This window comes from Miniopterus schreibersii (assembly GCF_964146895.1).
Source record: "Miniopterus schreibersii genome assembly, chromosome: 4".
NCBI lineage: Eukaryota > Metazoa > Chordata > Mammalia > Chiroptera > Miniopteridae > Miniopterus > Miniopterus schreibersii.
The window spans coordinates 98111275-98128529 of record NC_138105.1 but is presented as its reverse complement, the minus strand read 5'-3'; positions in this window follow the sequence as shown (position 1 = coordinate 98128529).

The following is a 17255-nucleotide window of genomic DNA, read 5'->3' as shown; positions in this document are numbered from 1 at the left end:
TTCTAGTTTTACTCCATTGTGTTTAGAGAGTATATTCTGTATGCTTTCAATTGTTTAAAATCTGTTGAGTCTTCCTTTCTAACGGCCCAGGGTGTGGTCTGCCTTAGTATACGCTCTGTGGGCACTTGGGTGTGTATTCTGCTGAGTACACCGACTAGAGTGACCTATAAATGTTGATTAGATCTTGTTTGTTGGTGGTGGTGTGCTTTAATATCCTTGCTGATTTTCTGTCTGGTGCTTTATCAGTTATTGAGAGGATGTGTTAAGGTCTCCAGATGTAATTGTGGATTTGTCGTTTTTCCCTTCAGCTCTATCAGGTTTTGCTTCATATATTTTTTTTGGTGCAAACACATTTAAAATTGCTGTCGTCTTGGTGGACTCTTTTATCATGGTATAATGTTTTCTCTGTCTCTGGTAATTTTCATTGTTCTGAGGTCACTTTATCTGGTATTGCTATCACCACTCCTGCTTAATTTAGAAAACTCGAGAGGAGAAGGAAGCTGTATTGTATTTACTCATATTTTCTTGTTCCTCCTTCCTGACACTGTAAGATTTCTTTTACCATTTCCCATCTGTTTAGAGAACCACCTTTAGCCGTTCTTTCAGTACTTTTGCTGGTGGCAATTTCTCTTAGTTTTCCTGTCTCTAAGATGTTGATTTCCCTTTCATTACAGATTATTTTCACTGTATACGGTTCTTTTCTTTCAGCACTAGAAAACTGTCGTGTCACCTCTTTTTGGCATTCATGGTTTCCGATCACCAATCTGCCGTCGTTAAAATAGTCAAACCAATGGTGGCCAGATAGGAGGGGGTTTGAGGGCCTGGGTGCAAAAAGGCAAGGGATTAAGAAGTACAGATCGGTAGTTACAAAACAGTCACAGGGATGTAAAGTACAGCATAGGGGATGGAGCCAATAATATTTTAACGACTATGTATGGTGCCAGGTGTGTACTAGATCGTTCTGGCTCTTGGTATGACAAATAATATGACTGAAACTGGGACACGTGGAGTATTACGTCATGACACTCTGCACCTTATTTCAAACTTCTTCTGAAGCTTCTCTGGCAAGGGAGTGGGTGCTTCCTTGTTATTGCCAGATGGGGGTGAGGTCCAGGCTCCCTATCCAGCCTCCTTTGACACCTGAGTTGGGGGGAACGCCCCATTCCTGCTGGGTGGGTGTAGGGATTCCGTCTCTTCATGTGGTCTCCGCTGGCACCATGCGCAGAGGTGGGGCTCATTTCTCTCCCCGCGTGGCCTTCTTTAGCATCCCCTGGGGGACGGGGTGGGGGCTTGAGCACCTTCTCACAGCTTCGGGAGGACGTTGTTCTTGGCTCTCCACTTGGCCTTTGATGGTGTGGGTGGTTATTGTCTCAAAGCTTCCCGTCTTCCTATGTTTCCCATTTCCTGGTCCTTTGGCTGAGAAAGCAGGCTCTGGTTGGGCTGTTTTTGGTCTACGCTTGTTGGCATTTCTCGGCTGCTGGCTTCTTCAGCTCCAAGTCTGGGACTAATGAGGCAAGAAGGAAACCCAGGAACTCACCACTATGCGGTTCCTTGGGTCCTGAGTTCTCTCTCCAGCCTGCCTTCTCTCATCACCTTCGGTGTCTTTTAACGTTTGTTTCATGCATAACGTCCTGAGGGTTTAGTTGCGCTTAGCAGGAGGAAAAGGGAGAATTGGAACATTGACTCTGCCCTCCTGGAAGTTCAAGTCTTCGCTGATTGATTGATTTCTTAGCACTCCTCCTTGTATGAACACGAGGGTGTCTTTAGGGTAGATCCTGAGGAGTGGAGTTGCTCTGTCATAGGCTGTGTGTGTTTTACGTTGGACTCGCCCTCCAAGATGCTGCGACAGTCTGCACTCCACTGGCAGGGCATGAGTGCACCCCTTTCCCCAGACACGTGCAATATATACTTTGTCAAACTTCTAAAATCTTACTCTCCTGCGTGAAAAAAATGGCACCTCATTGTTTCACTCTGCAGGTGCTGTAATTACTAGTGAGGGCAAGCATTTTTTCATAGACTTATTGATGGATTTCATGGATTTTATATTCTAATGAGGGAGAGTCAAAGAGGGAGCAAACAGAGCAGCCAGGTGTTTCAGAGAGTGGTAAGTATTGTGAAGAAAATAAAACGGTAAGAGAGCCGGGGGTTCCAGGGAGTAAGAGGGATGACCACGAGAAGTAGTAACACACAGCAAGCTTTATAGGGTGGGGCTTGGGCAGGGTTGCATGAGAGAAGTCCCTCAGAACAGGAGTCTGTCCCAAGGATTATGGTGAGGTGGCACGGCTCCTGGGGGAGAGGGGAGCCAGAGATGAGGTTCAGATGTGTGGGGGGTGTCACCCAGCGGGAAACCGCTGGGTCAGAGAACTGAAGAGCAGCAGAAGCTTGGGTCTTATAACCACAGGTTCTGTCTCGTCAGTGGTCAGCAGATGTTGGGTGCAGTTTTGTGGAGTATGCGAAGCAGCAGGCCCTAAGCAACTAAAAATCTTGCTTGGGCTGTTTTTAAAGTAAGCAGATGTGTAAAATTTGAGTTTGGCACTGGTATGCTTTATGCCAACAGGTCTCAGCCTGCTGTGAAGAAAGGATCTAGGGGCCAGTATGCAGGGGAGCTGGCTTTGGCTCATTTATATAATGAGTTATGGGGGGTCGGGGATGACTTTAGGCAAGGTCGTGGGGAGATTCTCTGAAGAGGTGACATTTGAGCTGACACCTGAGGAATGAGGAGGCAGCTGTGGGAAGACACGAAGGACTTGGAAGTAGGAAAAAGCTTAGCATGTGTGTTCCGGAGACAGAAAGAGGCCAGGGGGGCTGGAGCGGAGCGGGGGAAGGTGGGACTGTGATCAGTGAGATGAGGTGCGAGGGGCCGGGAGAGGCTGGTGTGCTAGGAAGGGGAGTGGACTTCTATTCTGAGCTCAGCACAAAGCCATCGGAAGCTTTTGATGAATATTTTAAACATTCTGGTTTATATTTAGAAAAACTCAGGCTTTCGTGTGGAAGGGGGGGGCGGCGCAAAGGGAAGCATGTCCACCAAGGAGGAAGCTCCAGTTAACAGAAGATGGCCCAGTGAGTTGGGAGGTGGTGTGGGAGACAAGTGGGCAGAAGGCAGGGGCGGGTAGGAGCCAGCAGCTCTGGGGATGGATGGGATGGGAGGTGTGAGGAATGGAGACCATCAAGGATGATCCCAGGGGGATGGGGGTTCCCTTTCCTGAGATGGAGCAGACCAGGAGAGGATGAGTTTGGAGGAAATGGAGTTGTCAGAGTGCGTTTCATCCTTTCTGCAGTGCGGGAGCCAGGGGCCGGGGGCCGGGGGCCGGGGGCCGGGGGCCGGGGGCCGGGGGCCGGAGGCAAGGAGATCCTGACCTGGCTGTCAGCTCTAGAGATGACCTATTCTTGTTTGTAGACTTAACGGGGGCTGCCCTGCTGTGTGCAAGGCTCCAGGGGACAATGTGTAGCCAACCAAGGAAATGAGAAACCAAACTTTAAACTGTCATTTAATCAAGGAGCAAAAATAAATTCTTAATTAGCCTCTGCTCACTGCATATCAATTGCAGTTCCACTTAACTGCTCCTTCCTAAATGGCGGGGGTGAGATGGGGGAGAGAGGAAGAGGGAAGCCCGCACCCTGCAGGGTGCACCCCTCCTCTCCCAGCGAAGCCTCTCATCCTCACCTCGCACTGGGAGAAGGGCCTGCTCGGGAACTGAAATGACCTGTGGGGTCCTGCAGCCTGGAAGCAGCAGAACCAGGATCAGAATCCTGCTATTTGGACTCTGGAGCCCCCTGCTTTACTTTGCCTTCCCTATCACGTGCCCACCATGGTGTATTTCTTCATTGTCTTTAAATCGCCAGAAACCCAAACCCTGTCCTACCTGGCAAGCCAACAGTCAGTGCCAGCCATTAGGGGAGCAGACTCCCTCTGGTTTAAGGCAAAGGAGTCTCTCTCTAAGGCTTTACCAAAGCCTCCAAGAGGCCCCCTCTGTCCCTGGGCCTCGGCAGTGCCCGTGGATCACCACAGAGACATTCTCAATCCTCACTCCAGCAGAACTGGCGGCTCTGTGGTTTCCATACTGCTGCTGGGACTCTAGGAGCTTTGCCAAGTTGGGACCCTATCCAGGTGGGGGGAAGCCTCTCTGACTTTTCTCTTACCAACTGCAATAAAATTCTCCCTTCTCCTCACTGAAGACAGAAGCATTTCTGCCTTCCCACCCTGCTTCGGCCTCTGGGCAGGTCAGGGAGCAGGAAGTCCGCCAACTTGTTTGAGATGCAGGAAAGAAAACACAGGAAGCACAATCTCCAAGGAATGCCTCCATCAATTGCCCTCGGACACCCCTTTTCACCCCCCTCCGCTGGGCCCATCCTGGGCCCTGGTGCAGCATGCTGAAACATGTCAGAGTAGCCCACACTGGGAGCAGGCCAGGAGGCTGATTTTTCTAAACATCGTATTATGGACATTTTTAACCTATACAGAAGTAGAGAAATAGTATAATAAAACCTCATGTATCTGTCACCCCAGTTTTAAGAGCTCCTGGCCAGTCTTCTTTAACCCATACCTCTCTACCTGCTCTCTCTTCCATATGATCTCCAAGCAAACCCCAGACATTGTATCATTTCATCCATAAATACTATCTCAGCTGTGTCTTTAAGAAGTTAGGACAGATCTATTTTTAAAGGAAGAAAAATTTCCCAGTTGAAAACTTGTGCTTATTTGAAAATGGAAGGCTGGGACCCCCAGTGAGGGATGAGAGAGCCCAGCTCTTCCCCAGTGCAGCTCAGTCTAGTCCTGTCCCCTCACTGCTTCCCTTTCCTCTTCAGCAGAAGGAAAACGAGAGTCCCCACTTTTCAGAGGAGGAAACTGAGGCCCAGAGAGGGAGCAGGACTTGTCCACGGTTACCAGTCGGGCTAGCTGGAGACAAGTGGCTCCTTAAGCAGACTAATAGTTTGGTCCCTTCAAATCAATATTTTCTAAATACTTGGTCAACATTTAGAGACGAGGCTGGATGCTGCTCGGGAAGGTGGAGAAGGGGACTCTGATGGCTGCTTGTTCTCTGCTCTCGCAGTTCCCTCCTGGTGCCAAAGCCTGGGTCTCCTTCTTCCCCAAGCAGCTTCTTCAATGATTCTTCCTAATTCTACAGAGTGGTCTTTCTGACGTGAGTTGGGGTGAACCAAACAGAATTATTTCAGGAGCAAGTGACAAAAAACCTAACTCAGTTACCTCAGCAAAAGGGGAAGTGTGCTGGTTGATGTAAATCCAGTAGATTTTGCTTCAGGATTGGTTGGGTCCAGGGGGAGTCTGGTTCTCCCCTTGCTGGCCTTGTTGGCCCTGATGTTGGCTTTCTTCTCGGGTAGGCTCTGCCCTGGTGGTACAAGATGATGGCCTCATCTGGCCCACTTTGTCTCCTTTATCAGCCCAGCAAAAGGGCGAGACTTTTTCCTGACTGCCATCGGCTCATTTTGAGTCATGTGCCCGTGCCTGTGCCTGTGCCCGCGCCAGTCACCATGGCCCTGAGTTGAAATGCACTTGTTGGCTTAGATCCAGGCCATCTGGGGGTGGGCCAGCCTCTCCCAAACCCCAGTGGAGTGGGACTAGAGGAGCCTGGGTCCCCTAGGAGAATCAGTAGGCTGTTACTGAAAAAGAGGGAATGAATGGATGCTGAGTAGGCAAGCCCCAGATTTCCACTCTGATCATATTTCCAGGGATATGTCAGGTCTCTTCGTTGTGTCCTGGGCAGCCACCAACTGCTCTGTCCCTCACTTCAGCATTGCTTGTGTCAGAGCTGTCATTAGAATCAGGGACTCCTGGCGCTCAGCTCAGTGCCCTTCAGGCCCTTTTCCTCCCGCTGTCTGCAAGTGTGGACAACAGGCAGGCTGCCCTGTGTGCCCCTGGACAGGGCCACCTGGGCCTCTCACCTTGGCTCAAAGCCTCTCCCAGTCTCTTAGTCTGAGGATCAGGGAGCTGTTTCCTACTGGACCTGCCGCTCGGCTTGTCTATGACCTTGAGCAGGTTCTTCACGTTTCTGAGCCTCAGTTTTACATTTTGGAACATCTGTGAAATGGAGCTAATGGCAGTGCTCACCTCCCAGGGCTGCGAGAGGCTGAAATGAGCTTCGTGACCTATAAATGATAGTAAAAATGGAAAGAAGAATACCAAGGATTATGATTCCTACCTGTTTTTTCCTCTCAGGAGATGTTTTTATTCTTAGCCCCCCCTCTATGTTCGCCCCAAGGGAGCAGCGACATGCTCAGGGCTTTGATTGAGATGAGTTTTGATGGCTTGGAAGCTCTCAGGGCCGCCCACTCTTCCTCCTCCCGTCCCGCTGAGCTGACAGTTTCGCATGACATCAATTCCTCTGACAGCCGTGTAAACAGATGGTGGTCCCCGCTGCCGGGGTGCTGGGGAGCGATACCATGGTAACAGGCCAAACTGTGACAGGTGCCAGGACGGTGGGAAATCCAGGGCCTTCAGACATGTACGCACATGGCTCAGGCAGGAAGCCCTGGGCTGTGGATTGATCTCGGGCACTGGCTTGAGAGCAGACCCTGCCCCTCTTAGCCACTGTCCTTGCCTCAACTGCTTCCTCTCCCCCACTCCATGGGGGTGGTAATTACGATTAGCCCCACCCCAGAGTAGCAAGGGTATGGATCTAAACGTGCCTAGCTCCAAGATGGGTACATTGCTGATGCCAATAAACATTTGTTGAATGAGTAAACAAATGGCTGAAAGGCACACAGAGTACCACCTCCCTGGCACCTGCCTGGAAACCGGGCTCCTCGCAGGTCCTGACTGGGAGACAGCAAGTGTGCAGATGGGATCTGAGAGTGCAGGAGGCTGAGCCAGCAGCTTCCAAGGGGCACCCAGCTCCTTCTCTGAATAGTTGAGACCTAATGCTTTGCAAGTGGTGGGATCTCCATTCCCAGGCTCCCCCCCACCCCTGCCTGCCATAGCAGGGAGGGTCATTAACGCTCTCAGCTGGGAAACTGATGAGTGGGCCTGGGAACATCTGGGTTTATGGGGTTGCAGCTTTTCCTAACTCTGCCTGCTTGCCTCTGTTTCCTCAATTGTTCTCTTATCCCGGCTGGGCTTATCTCAAGCTCAGAGAGGGGCAGTGGCTTGACTGAGGCTACATAGCCAGCCGTATAAACCACCTGAGCACGAGGCAGCCAGGCCCTTTGGCTGCAAGGGCTCCCTCAGCGCCCCTCTGCTTGCTCACTGTCCTCTTGTTCCACATGCTGTGAGGCTGGGCTTGTCTCCTGCCTGAGCTCCTCTGCCACTGGCTGGCTGTGGCCTTGGCCAGGTGACTTCACCTGTGGAGGCCAGTTCCTTCAGACATCAAGGGGAAGGTGATTCGGATGCACTAAACGAGGTAGTATATGCAGAGTGCACGGAGGAGTGCCTGGTGTGTAGCAAACATTCAATAAATAGTAATGGTTTTTGATCTTACGAAGATGATTCCCTCCTGCTTCGTTATGCAAAGATCGTTTCCCACAAATGGGATTGACTTCCAGTAGACGAAGGGTAGGAAAAGCACAGGTGTGGGAGATAGCTGGATGTGGCCTTGGACAAGCCACTTACCTTCTCAGAACTTCTGGAAAATGGGCTAATGATACCCACCACCTGCAGAATTGTTGGGACTGGATGGGCACCTGGAGCAGGGCCTGGCAGAGCAGGTGCTCGGGTATGTGCTGACATGCTGCTGGTTGTGATACTTTCTCCTGGAACGAGGGCTGTTTCAGTGCCATCGAGTGCCACGATCACCCAAGACTGGGATGATGCCTCATCCTGCATTCCTGGAAGGTGGCATTTGGCCTCCACTTGCATACCTCTAGTGACAGGAAGCTTGTTACTGTCTAGTGGGACAGCTCTGCTAGAAGCTAATCTTCTGTAGAGTTCAACTTGCCTCCATGCAGGCTTCCTCCATGGGGTTCCCACTTCTGCCTTGAGGGCCACCAGGACCAGTGCCCCTCCACTCTCTCAGACGTGGCTTCCCATTCCTCCAAGTTGAGGAGGTGGCCCAAGCAGCTGCCCCACGGCACCCCCTCCCCCTGCCCCCTGAAGAGCTTTCTGACCTTGTTGGCCAGCCTGGAAGGTTTGAGGGCTGGCAGGCAAGCCTGGGAGATTAGCCTGGGGTAGGCTAAGTGGCCATCTGTCTGGGCTGAGTCCCAGGGCTGGACCCGCGGTAGAGACCAGAACACGGCTGGGTCTGCCTTCGACACTGGCGTGTGAGTTACATAGTTTCACGGGCCCAGGTTTGGGTTCAGCTCCCCAAGTTACAGCTAGATTGGGGGGCACAACAACAGTTCTTGCTTTACAGGGTTCTTTTAAGAATTAAAAGGTTTGAGATATTTTCATGTTTAACATGGCTTTTGGAATCTGCTAATAATCATTTCTTTAGACACCGTCAACAGTGAATGGGTTAATCTGCTTCAGAGAGAAGCTTCAAATGAGCCAAGCTTTTAAACATTCATTACTCTTTCAGCTTCCAGGTTTTTTGGTTTTTTAAAAATTGTTTTATGCTTCTTTTAAAATTCATCAGCTTAGGGCAAGCTGGCTGCCTTAATAACAGCACAAAGAAAATGTTGATAAGGTTCTGCTAATAACAGACGCTTGTCTGACAGGGAGGCAGCATCCAGTTTCTGGGGATTTCCAGTCTTCTCCTTTGGTCTTCAAGCAACATCAGGCACCTCTAGATCCTCTTCCGCGGCTGTGTTAGTCACCCTGATGTCATGTGACCCCCACATTCCCCCAGGGGACAGGGTGGGTGGAGAGAGGGCGAGCAACCACCCCGAAGAAAGAAGGAAGTAGGCTGTAAACCCGCCCTACTGCGTGCTAGGTTTGGATACAATTCTGGGGCTTACACTGTAGTTCTTTCCCCACTTTTGTCCTCATTTACATCATACATTTGTTTATACTCACGGGAATCCTGGTCACAGAAACGGGGACACACAGATGTGAACACGGATCTCCTAGTCCTTCCCTTTCCTGAACAAGTTAGAATCCTGAACTCGGAAGGGAACTGAGAGGTCATTCAGCTGACCTGGCTGCCAAGGAGAGGGATGCTCTGGTCTGAGTCTTTGTGCCCCTCACCCCCAAATGCATATGTTGAGATCCTAACCCCCAAGGTGATGCCAGGACGTTGGGCCTTTGGGAGGTGACACCCTCATAATTGGGATTAGTACCCTTCTGAGAAACCCCAGAAGATCCCTCATCCTCTTTTGCCATGTGAGGACACAGCAAGAACTCTGTGACCTGGAAGCAAGCCCTCACCTGACTGTGCTGGCATCCTGATCTCAGGCTTCCAGCCTTCAGAACAGTGAGAAATCAATTTCTGTTGCTTATAAGCCCCCCAGTCTGTGGTGTTTTTGTCATAGCAACCAGAATGGACTAAGACGAGGGATTACTGCCAGAGGGTCTCAGCAGGGAGTGTGTTCATCCAGGGTCCCTGGAACATATCCTCCGTGGTGGAGCTCATTACCTTATAGAAGGGCTCAGGAGAGGGGAAAGACCTCTGAAGCAAGGAAAAATGTGAGTTCTAGTCTTGTCTGCACTGCCGAGTGGCTGTGTGACTTTGGACAAGGTGCTTCCCCTCTCTGGGCCACCGTTTCTTCACATGTCAAATAAAAGGATTGGACTAGCTGATGGTAATAACCTGGAAGCTGTTGTTGCTTGGGTGTGTCGTATGCACTAGATTCTGAGTTAAGCGTATCTCATCAACGATCAGTTTTCACTCTCCCCACAACTCTGTCTCTTTGGAGAATCCAAGTGTCAATAAAGATAATATTAAATCTTAGGTCTTTTGTGTATCTAAAAGTTATTGTAGCCACACATATTTGCAGACATAACACCCTTGATAAAGAATAGGAATTTTCAATTGCATACAGTATCGGTTAGAATTAGCTGTTGCTGTATGTAACAGAAATCCCAAAGTAACAGGGGCTTAAATACAGAAGGGTTTACTTTATTGCATAAAAATAGCCAGAAGTCAGTGGCACAGGGCTGGTATGGAAGCTCCGGGAATTCATCAAAGACCCAGGCTCCTTCCATCTCTATGCTCTGCTGTCCAAAGCTTCCATCCTCAAGGTCACCACATGGTCCAAGAAGACTCCTGGAACTCCAACCATCACAGCTGCAAGGGGGGCAGAAGGAAGAGGAAGAGAGGAAGGCTAGGAGCAGTGAGTGGACCCCTTTAGGCAGTCTTCCTGGAATGCCCGCAATTCACTTCCACTTGCACATCATTGGCCACAACTCAGTCATGTGCTCACAGCTAGCTGAAGGGGACAATGGGAAATATAGTCTTCTAACTGGGCACATTGCTATCTGAATAAAATGTTGGTTCTGTTGATAAGGAAGGAGAGGGGAAGGAACACTGGTGGGCAAATAGGAGTCTCTGTTACAGACGCTTATGTGCAAAGGACTGTATAGTCTTAGAGCAAGTAGACCATTTTTCAGATGTATGAATGCAGCTATGTTAACCTAGAACATAAAATACCAATATCTGTAGCACTGGGATTCTTTTGGTTGCAAGTGACAGAAACCCCATCTCCAAATGGCTTACACAATAAGGAAATTGGTAAGCACACATATTTCACTTTCAGAGGTAGGGGTAGCTTTGGGGTTGGTTGATTCAGCAGTTCAACCAGTTCAGCATCATCATCAGGCCTGGAGGTCTGCGCACCTCTCTGTCTTCTTGTATTGGTTTTGGCCTCACCAGAAGCAACTGGCTACATCAGTCCCAGATTAACTAATATCCAGGCAAAGACCGGAGAGCATTATTTTTGGAGACTCTCTTAGGAGACTCTCCGAGGTCTCTCATGCCTCAGTGGCCAGCATTGGATCACAGTGTACTCCTAGACAAGTCATTGGCAGGGGGAAAGAGCATTGAGGCCACCTTTGGAGCTGAGATCAGTTTCCCTGAAGCTTGTGGCTTCTTGGGGGAGTACTAAATACCTGAACAAAATCAGGGGCCCAAAGAGGGTGCATGCTGACAGGCAGCCAGTAGTGTTCACTGCAGTCTGGAGGCAAGTGCTGTCATCTCCATTTTGCAGCAAGAGGATTGAGGTTCAGAAAGGTGCAGTAACTTGTTCAAAGTTACCCAGTCAGTGAGTGGCAAAGATAGAGCCTGAACCAGGGAGGGTCATCCCAGGCCTAACATTCTTAGTTAGCATCACACTCTATACCCAAGAAAGGAGGGGCCTCACAAGTCATCTCATCAGTGCTCCCCAAAATTCAGTCATCTGTCCACCACCTGGGTGATTTTTTTCTTGAATTTATTTCTATTTAAATAATATTACCTTCATAATTTCTGTTGAAATACAACTCACAATTTTTGCATAAACAATTGCATTTAAAAAGTAAACAAAAACACTGGCATAAGTGGAAAACTGATATTCCTTGCCAGAAATAGAAAGTAAATAAAAAGAAATACAAGTACTCTTACCATTCTAGAGAGGTACCGTTACCTGATGGAGGTACTGAGTTCAAGCGAGGGCGGCTCTCTCTGTTATGAAGAATGACCAGGAGTGAAGAAAGCATTGGAGACTTACTAGCACTAGGCTGAGGCTTCCCGGTGATGCAACAAGAGAATGGAAAACAGAGCTTTCATCTGATGCAATTCAACACCATGTGAGGCTCCCCCACGAGCATCTGAAATCATCCCACATACTGTTCTCTGAGAAAACTTAACTTAGATTGAAATCTGATCAGTTAGAGTCCCTGCATTGTCATTTTGCAGTGAGACCTACAAATTCCATAGCCAGTCAGTCCTGGCCTCTGCCTATAAGATATAACCTGCAGTAGCAGTCTCTCTGGTGCAGGCTCCCCTGCGGTGACGTACAAGAAGTTATGTGGAAACACCTAGGTCTCTTAAGGGTCATTGCCACTTCTTCCACCTTCTGTTGGCCAAAGCAAGTCATATGGCCAAACCCAAACTCAAGGAAGGGGAAATATACCATTAAAAAAAAAATGATAAGGACTCCAACATCACATGACAAAGAGCTTAGATACAAAGAGAGGTGAAGAACTGGGGCCAATAATGCCATCTACCACCAACCCTTTAAGAGTGGGTTAAGCATTCTGGCTGTTTGCACATCTCTAATATCAAAGAACTCGTTACCTGTCCTCTTGTCCAAAAGCTTTATTAGTTCCCTGTTCCATCACCCCAGGTGGAGGCAAGGAGAGAAGACTTGTGTGTGTCCCGAGGTTAATTGCAGCGATATACAAATAGTCTTTCTTCCCCCTGCATGGGAACAGAGAGACAGACAGCACCGATTCCATTTGCGCAGAAGCCAGGGACTGGAGCTAGCTGGCATTTCCAGTGTATGAGCCAGCACGCTGATCTCCGCCCACAAGATCCAGGCAGCTCCCTTTCCTGAAGAGTCCTCCTGGGGATCTCAGTACCTTGGATAGCACCTTCATGCTGCAAAACTGGAGAAGCAAAATGTCTGGCTTGCATTCTACTTGGGGAATTCTTTCTAGGTTTTAAACACATTTGAATAGATAGAGTGAGTCCACAAACATATATCTGGCTAGATCATTCCCCTGCTTAAAATCGTTTCCTGGTTCCTACAGCCCATGCTTGGCTTCACTTCCTGGCTCTCTGTGACCTGGCCATCAGCTGCCTACATGACTGTGTCTCCCACTACTATGAGCATCCCGCCCCTCTTGGACACACTGGCCAGCTTCCATCCACAGGCCTTTGTACTGTCCCAGCCCTGGAGGTCATCAATGTGATGAGCTATCTCAAATACTTTTATTTTTTTATTTTTTAAGATTTATCTTTATTGTTGAAAGAATTACAGATGTCCCCCCTTTTCCCCCATTGACCCTTCTACCCCACCCCCACCCCCCACTCCAGGCCTTCCCCACACTATTGTCTGTGTCCATGGGTTATGCATATATGCACATAAATTCTTTGGTTAATCTCCCCCCACCCCCACCCCCACCTTCCCTCTGAGATCCCTCAGTCTGTTCCCTGCTTCCATGTCACTGGACCTATTTTGTTCATCATTTGTTTTGTTCATTAGATTCCACATATAAGCGAGATCATGTGATGTTTGTCTTTCTCTGCCTGACTTATTTCACTTAGCATAATACTTTCCAGGTCCCTCCATGCTGTCCCAAAGGGTACAATATCCTTCTTCTTTACAGCTGTGTAGTATTCCATGGTGTAAATGTGCCACAGCTCTTTTATCCACTCACCTACTGATGGGCATTTGGGCTGTTTCCAGATCTTAGCTATTGTAAACTGTGCTGCTATGAACATAGAGGTGCACATATTTTTTCTGATTAGAGTCAGGATTCTTAGGATATATTCCTAGACGTGGGATCACTGCGACAACAGGCAGCTCCATTTTTAATTTTTTGAGGAACCTCCATACTGTTTTCCACAGTGGCTGCACCAGTCTGCATTCCCACCAGGAGTGTACCAGGGTTCCCCTTTCTCCACATTTCAAATACCTTTAAACAGAAAAGAGAAATCATTGGCTCATGTAACTGAACACCCAGTGGTGGTGCTGGGAGCTTCAGCCATGCAGAAATGTGGAGATCATGCCTTTAGGACTATGCTGTCAGGTATCTTTTGGGGCCACCTTCTTCTGGAAGATGTTGGTGAACTTGGCCACACTCCCCAGTTTCAGAGCCTGTGCCAGTTCTCACCTTCCCTGACTTCCGCACGCCCCCAGCTTTCCTCCCTTGCCATCCTCAGCTCTGCATCTGTGTGTCATTTCAGGTTGGCAGCTGGTGTACACTCCTTGGTACCCTTCTCATTTCCACAAAAAGCAACAACCCATTGCACTGGTGACTGTGTGGGTTTGATAGCTTGACTGGAGACCTGAGGGTGATAGAGGAATCACATGGCTCATAGCAGAATCTGTTAGGCTGACTCCCCACCTATCCCTGCCCCCTTCCTAGAACAGCCTTCTCCCCAGGATGACTCCCCCCCGTGGGCCCAGCCTTAACTCCTGCCCCCTGCCAGGTGCAGACCAGCCAGTCCAGTCTGCACGTACCTACCCCTCCCCTCCTTCCCTGCTCCCTCCTCCTAATTCTAGTGAGTAATTTACATGGTGACAATTCTGATGGTCTGTGGGTCTCCCTCTCCTCTGAGCAGTATCTGAGTTCCTTGAGGGTAGGGCCGTGTCCAGGTCATTTCTGTGTCTCCAGTGCCTAACACGGCACAACACTGGGTAGGTTCTCAGAGGAAGCCAAACCTAAAAACTGGTTCCAACTAAAGGCTAAATTTTTTTAAATCTGCAAGAATTTCTTTGGCTCTGCAGGAGCACAGAGTGTGAGTGAGTGATGACTTCAGCAGAAATGGCACAGGACGCAGGCATCTCCATTATTTATGGGGCTAAGGAGACTGCTCCTAGAGCCACAATCTATCCTGAGAATGTCAGGGCAGAATGTGAGGGACTTTATTCCTGAGTCCCTGCAACCCTGCGCTGCAGCTACCAGAGAGGGGGGTAGCTTTCAGCTTCCTTTTGCAGCAATAAAGAAAAAAAGAGAGAGAGAGAACTGACTGTTTGGGAGCTCAGTTCTGCTCCCGGCTGGTTGCAGTTTCTCAATATGCTGGCAAGAAGGGTGGTGAGGCCAGAGTAGGACAGCCCCTGGCAGCAGAGGGGGCCGGTCAAGTCCTGCTCTGCTCTGGGACACTCCAGCTTCCCCCCTCTCTGGGCTGCCATTTGCTCCTCTGTGCTAGAGGACCTGGTGGGTGTGGGGTTCAAGGAAGCAGTAACCTATTGGGCTCATAGCCTGACATGGGTGCACACAGTAGGAGCTCATTCGATGGTAGTCTCATGCTCTGCCTGACTGAGCTGGGTCCAGTTGGACCCTGTGTGGCTCTGAGTTCTTTGAGTTTCCCATCAGGTACAGTTTCTGGATGGAGTTTTAGAAAAGGGTTTGCTTTTCCTCTGAACCCAGCAGAGGTTGTATAATTACCCACAGGGGGTTTCTTCTCGTTTATGCAAGGGAGAGTTGAGGGGTTTTCAGGCTTGACTGTTAGTGCTTTTCTTAGGAGCTGAGGGTATGTCACATCCAAGGACAGGAGTTGTCCTGGTCCCGGGGCCAGTGAAGGTCTAATGGGTATGCACAGGCTCTGCAGTCAGCCAGTCCTGAGCTTTGCCTTACACTTGGAGACCAGAAGTGGTTGGGGACAGAGGCAGACTCTGGAGCCCTGTCTCATTGGTGCTGGCCCTAGTTTTCCCCATGGATTTCCACCTTTGGAGACCTTCTGTGATGGTCATGTGATGACCAACAGACTGTGATCACAGAGCCTTCCCAGGGTCTGCTGTTCCATGGGTGCTTAATAAGTGATTGTGGAATGAATTACTCAGTGAGGAAATGGCCTGGGACTTGGAGTGAGATGGAGCTCCATGCAAATTAGAAGTGTGCTTGGCTAGGGGTCTCTTTCCCCTGAACATCGGTTTCTTCTCTTGTGAATGTGGTATGGAGCCCGCTGGGCTGGGTGTTTGAGGATGGAATGCGACCAGGTTGGACCCGAGTCAGCACTCAGTCCATGGCTCCTGCCCAGCTGCCTTCTTCCGAATCGCAGGCGTCTCCGTAAATTTCCCCTTATTCTTCCCTAAATAAATATTTTCTCCTCAAGTACTGCCTTCCACATAAATAAAACTCCCTTATTTAATTGATTGTTTTCCTGTTTAATTGCTACCATTAGAACGTTAATGCTTTCACAAGTGTGACAGCTCCACTTTGGGTTCCTGTATTTGTCAAGTTCTGCCGTTGCCAGTATCAGAAACCTGGTTCTGAGTGGCTCATGGGAAAGAGGCATTTACCGGGTTTTGTGGTTCAGTATCGTAGGGGGTTGCTTTAGCCAAGACAGGGCTGTATGTAGACAGTCAGGTGATGGGCCAGGATGCAGTGTCTGTTCTTGGCTCTGCTCCCATGTTGCCTTCGCTCTTGGCCAGAGCAGCCTTTGCGTCCATCTTCTCCTCTCCACCACTCCACTGAAAGAGTTTTCCCTTGCCCTGGAGACACCAAGAGTGTTGGGGCCCAAACCCTGCAGCTGGCGCACTGTGACATGCTGGCCCAACGTCACAGATTGGCTAGAGGCGTGGGCTGGGTCCCAGAGGGAAACCAGGGCAGGGCTCACTCAACCCCCTCCAATAAGCTTAGTTCCTCCAAAAAATGGACGCAGGTATCACATAGTCAACTTATAGAGCCCTTTGGGAACCAGGTGGCTTGTGTCAGTTTTTGTCCCGGGCAATATATGGAATCTGGCGGTGGAGCTCCTCGGGCAGGAGTGGGCAGGGAGTCCCAAAGAAGTGTGAGATGGGCCCTTGTCATGGCCTCATCAAGGGAACCTTCAAGGATCTTGAGCAGGTCCCCGTCCTGGGTCTTTATTCCCTACTATGTGAAATGGAAGCCTGTAGCTTCGTCCTCTGAGCTGTTTGGAGGACTTGCTGCCAGGAGCAGCACTTAGCATGCACTCACTGGTTGCGGAGTTGACTGTGAGTCTGTGTGACTTCAGGTAAGTCCCTTCAGCAACTTGAGCCCAAGCATCTTTGTATGAGATCATGGTAATCTTGCACCCAGGTCAGGCATGCAAGAGGCGCTCAATAAGCATTTGGAGACTGAGAGGAGAGATGACTTTGTAAGCTATAATTTCCTACCAGGTGCCAGGTGTTCTCACCAACACAGTCTTGCTGTTATCAAGTCCCTGCTATTTTTTAAAATGTTTTTATTGATTTCAGAGAGAATAAGGGAGAGGGAGAGAGAGAGAGAGAAACATCAATGATGAGAGAGAGTCATTGATCGACTGCCTCCTGCACACCCCTGGCCGGGGATCGAGCCCAGAACCTGGGCATGTGCCCTGACCAGGAATCAAGCCATGACCTCCAGATCCATGGGTGGATGCTCAACCACCGAGCCATGTCTGCTGGGCAAGTCCTCACTATTTAGATGAGGAAACTGAAGCTCAGAGAAGCAGTTGGTCACACAGCTGGGGGACAGAACCACACTTTGAGGCTCTGTCCTTGCCCCGTCCCAGTTGCTTCCCTGAGGAATTTGGAGACTGATCTCATATCCAGCCCTCATCCCTCAAGGCTGGCTAAAAGGTTGCCTTTCCTGAGGCCTCCCCAGGGCTCCCAGGCTGCGTTGGCACCCTCTTTGATTCCCCCAGCTCCCTAGGCCCTCCATCACAGCACCTACTCCCTGGAATTGTAACTGTGTATGTGTCTGTCTTCCTCCACTGGACTGTGGGTCAGGCCTGATGTGCCTCAGAGCCCCTGGCCCCTGGTGGGCTGCTGGGAGTGAA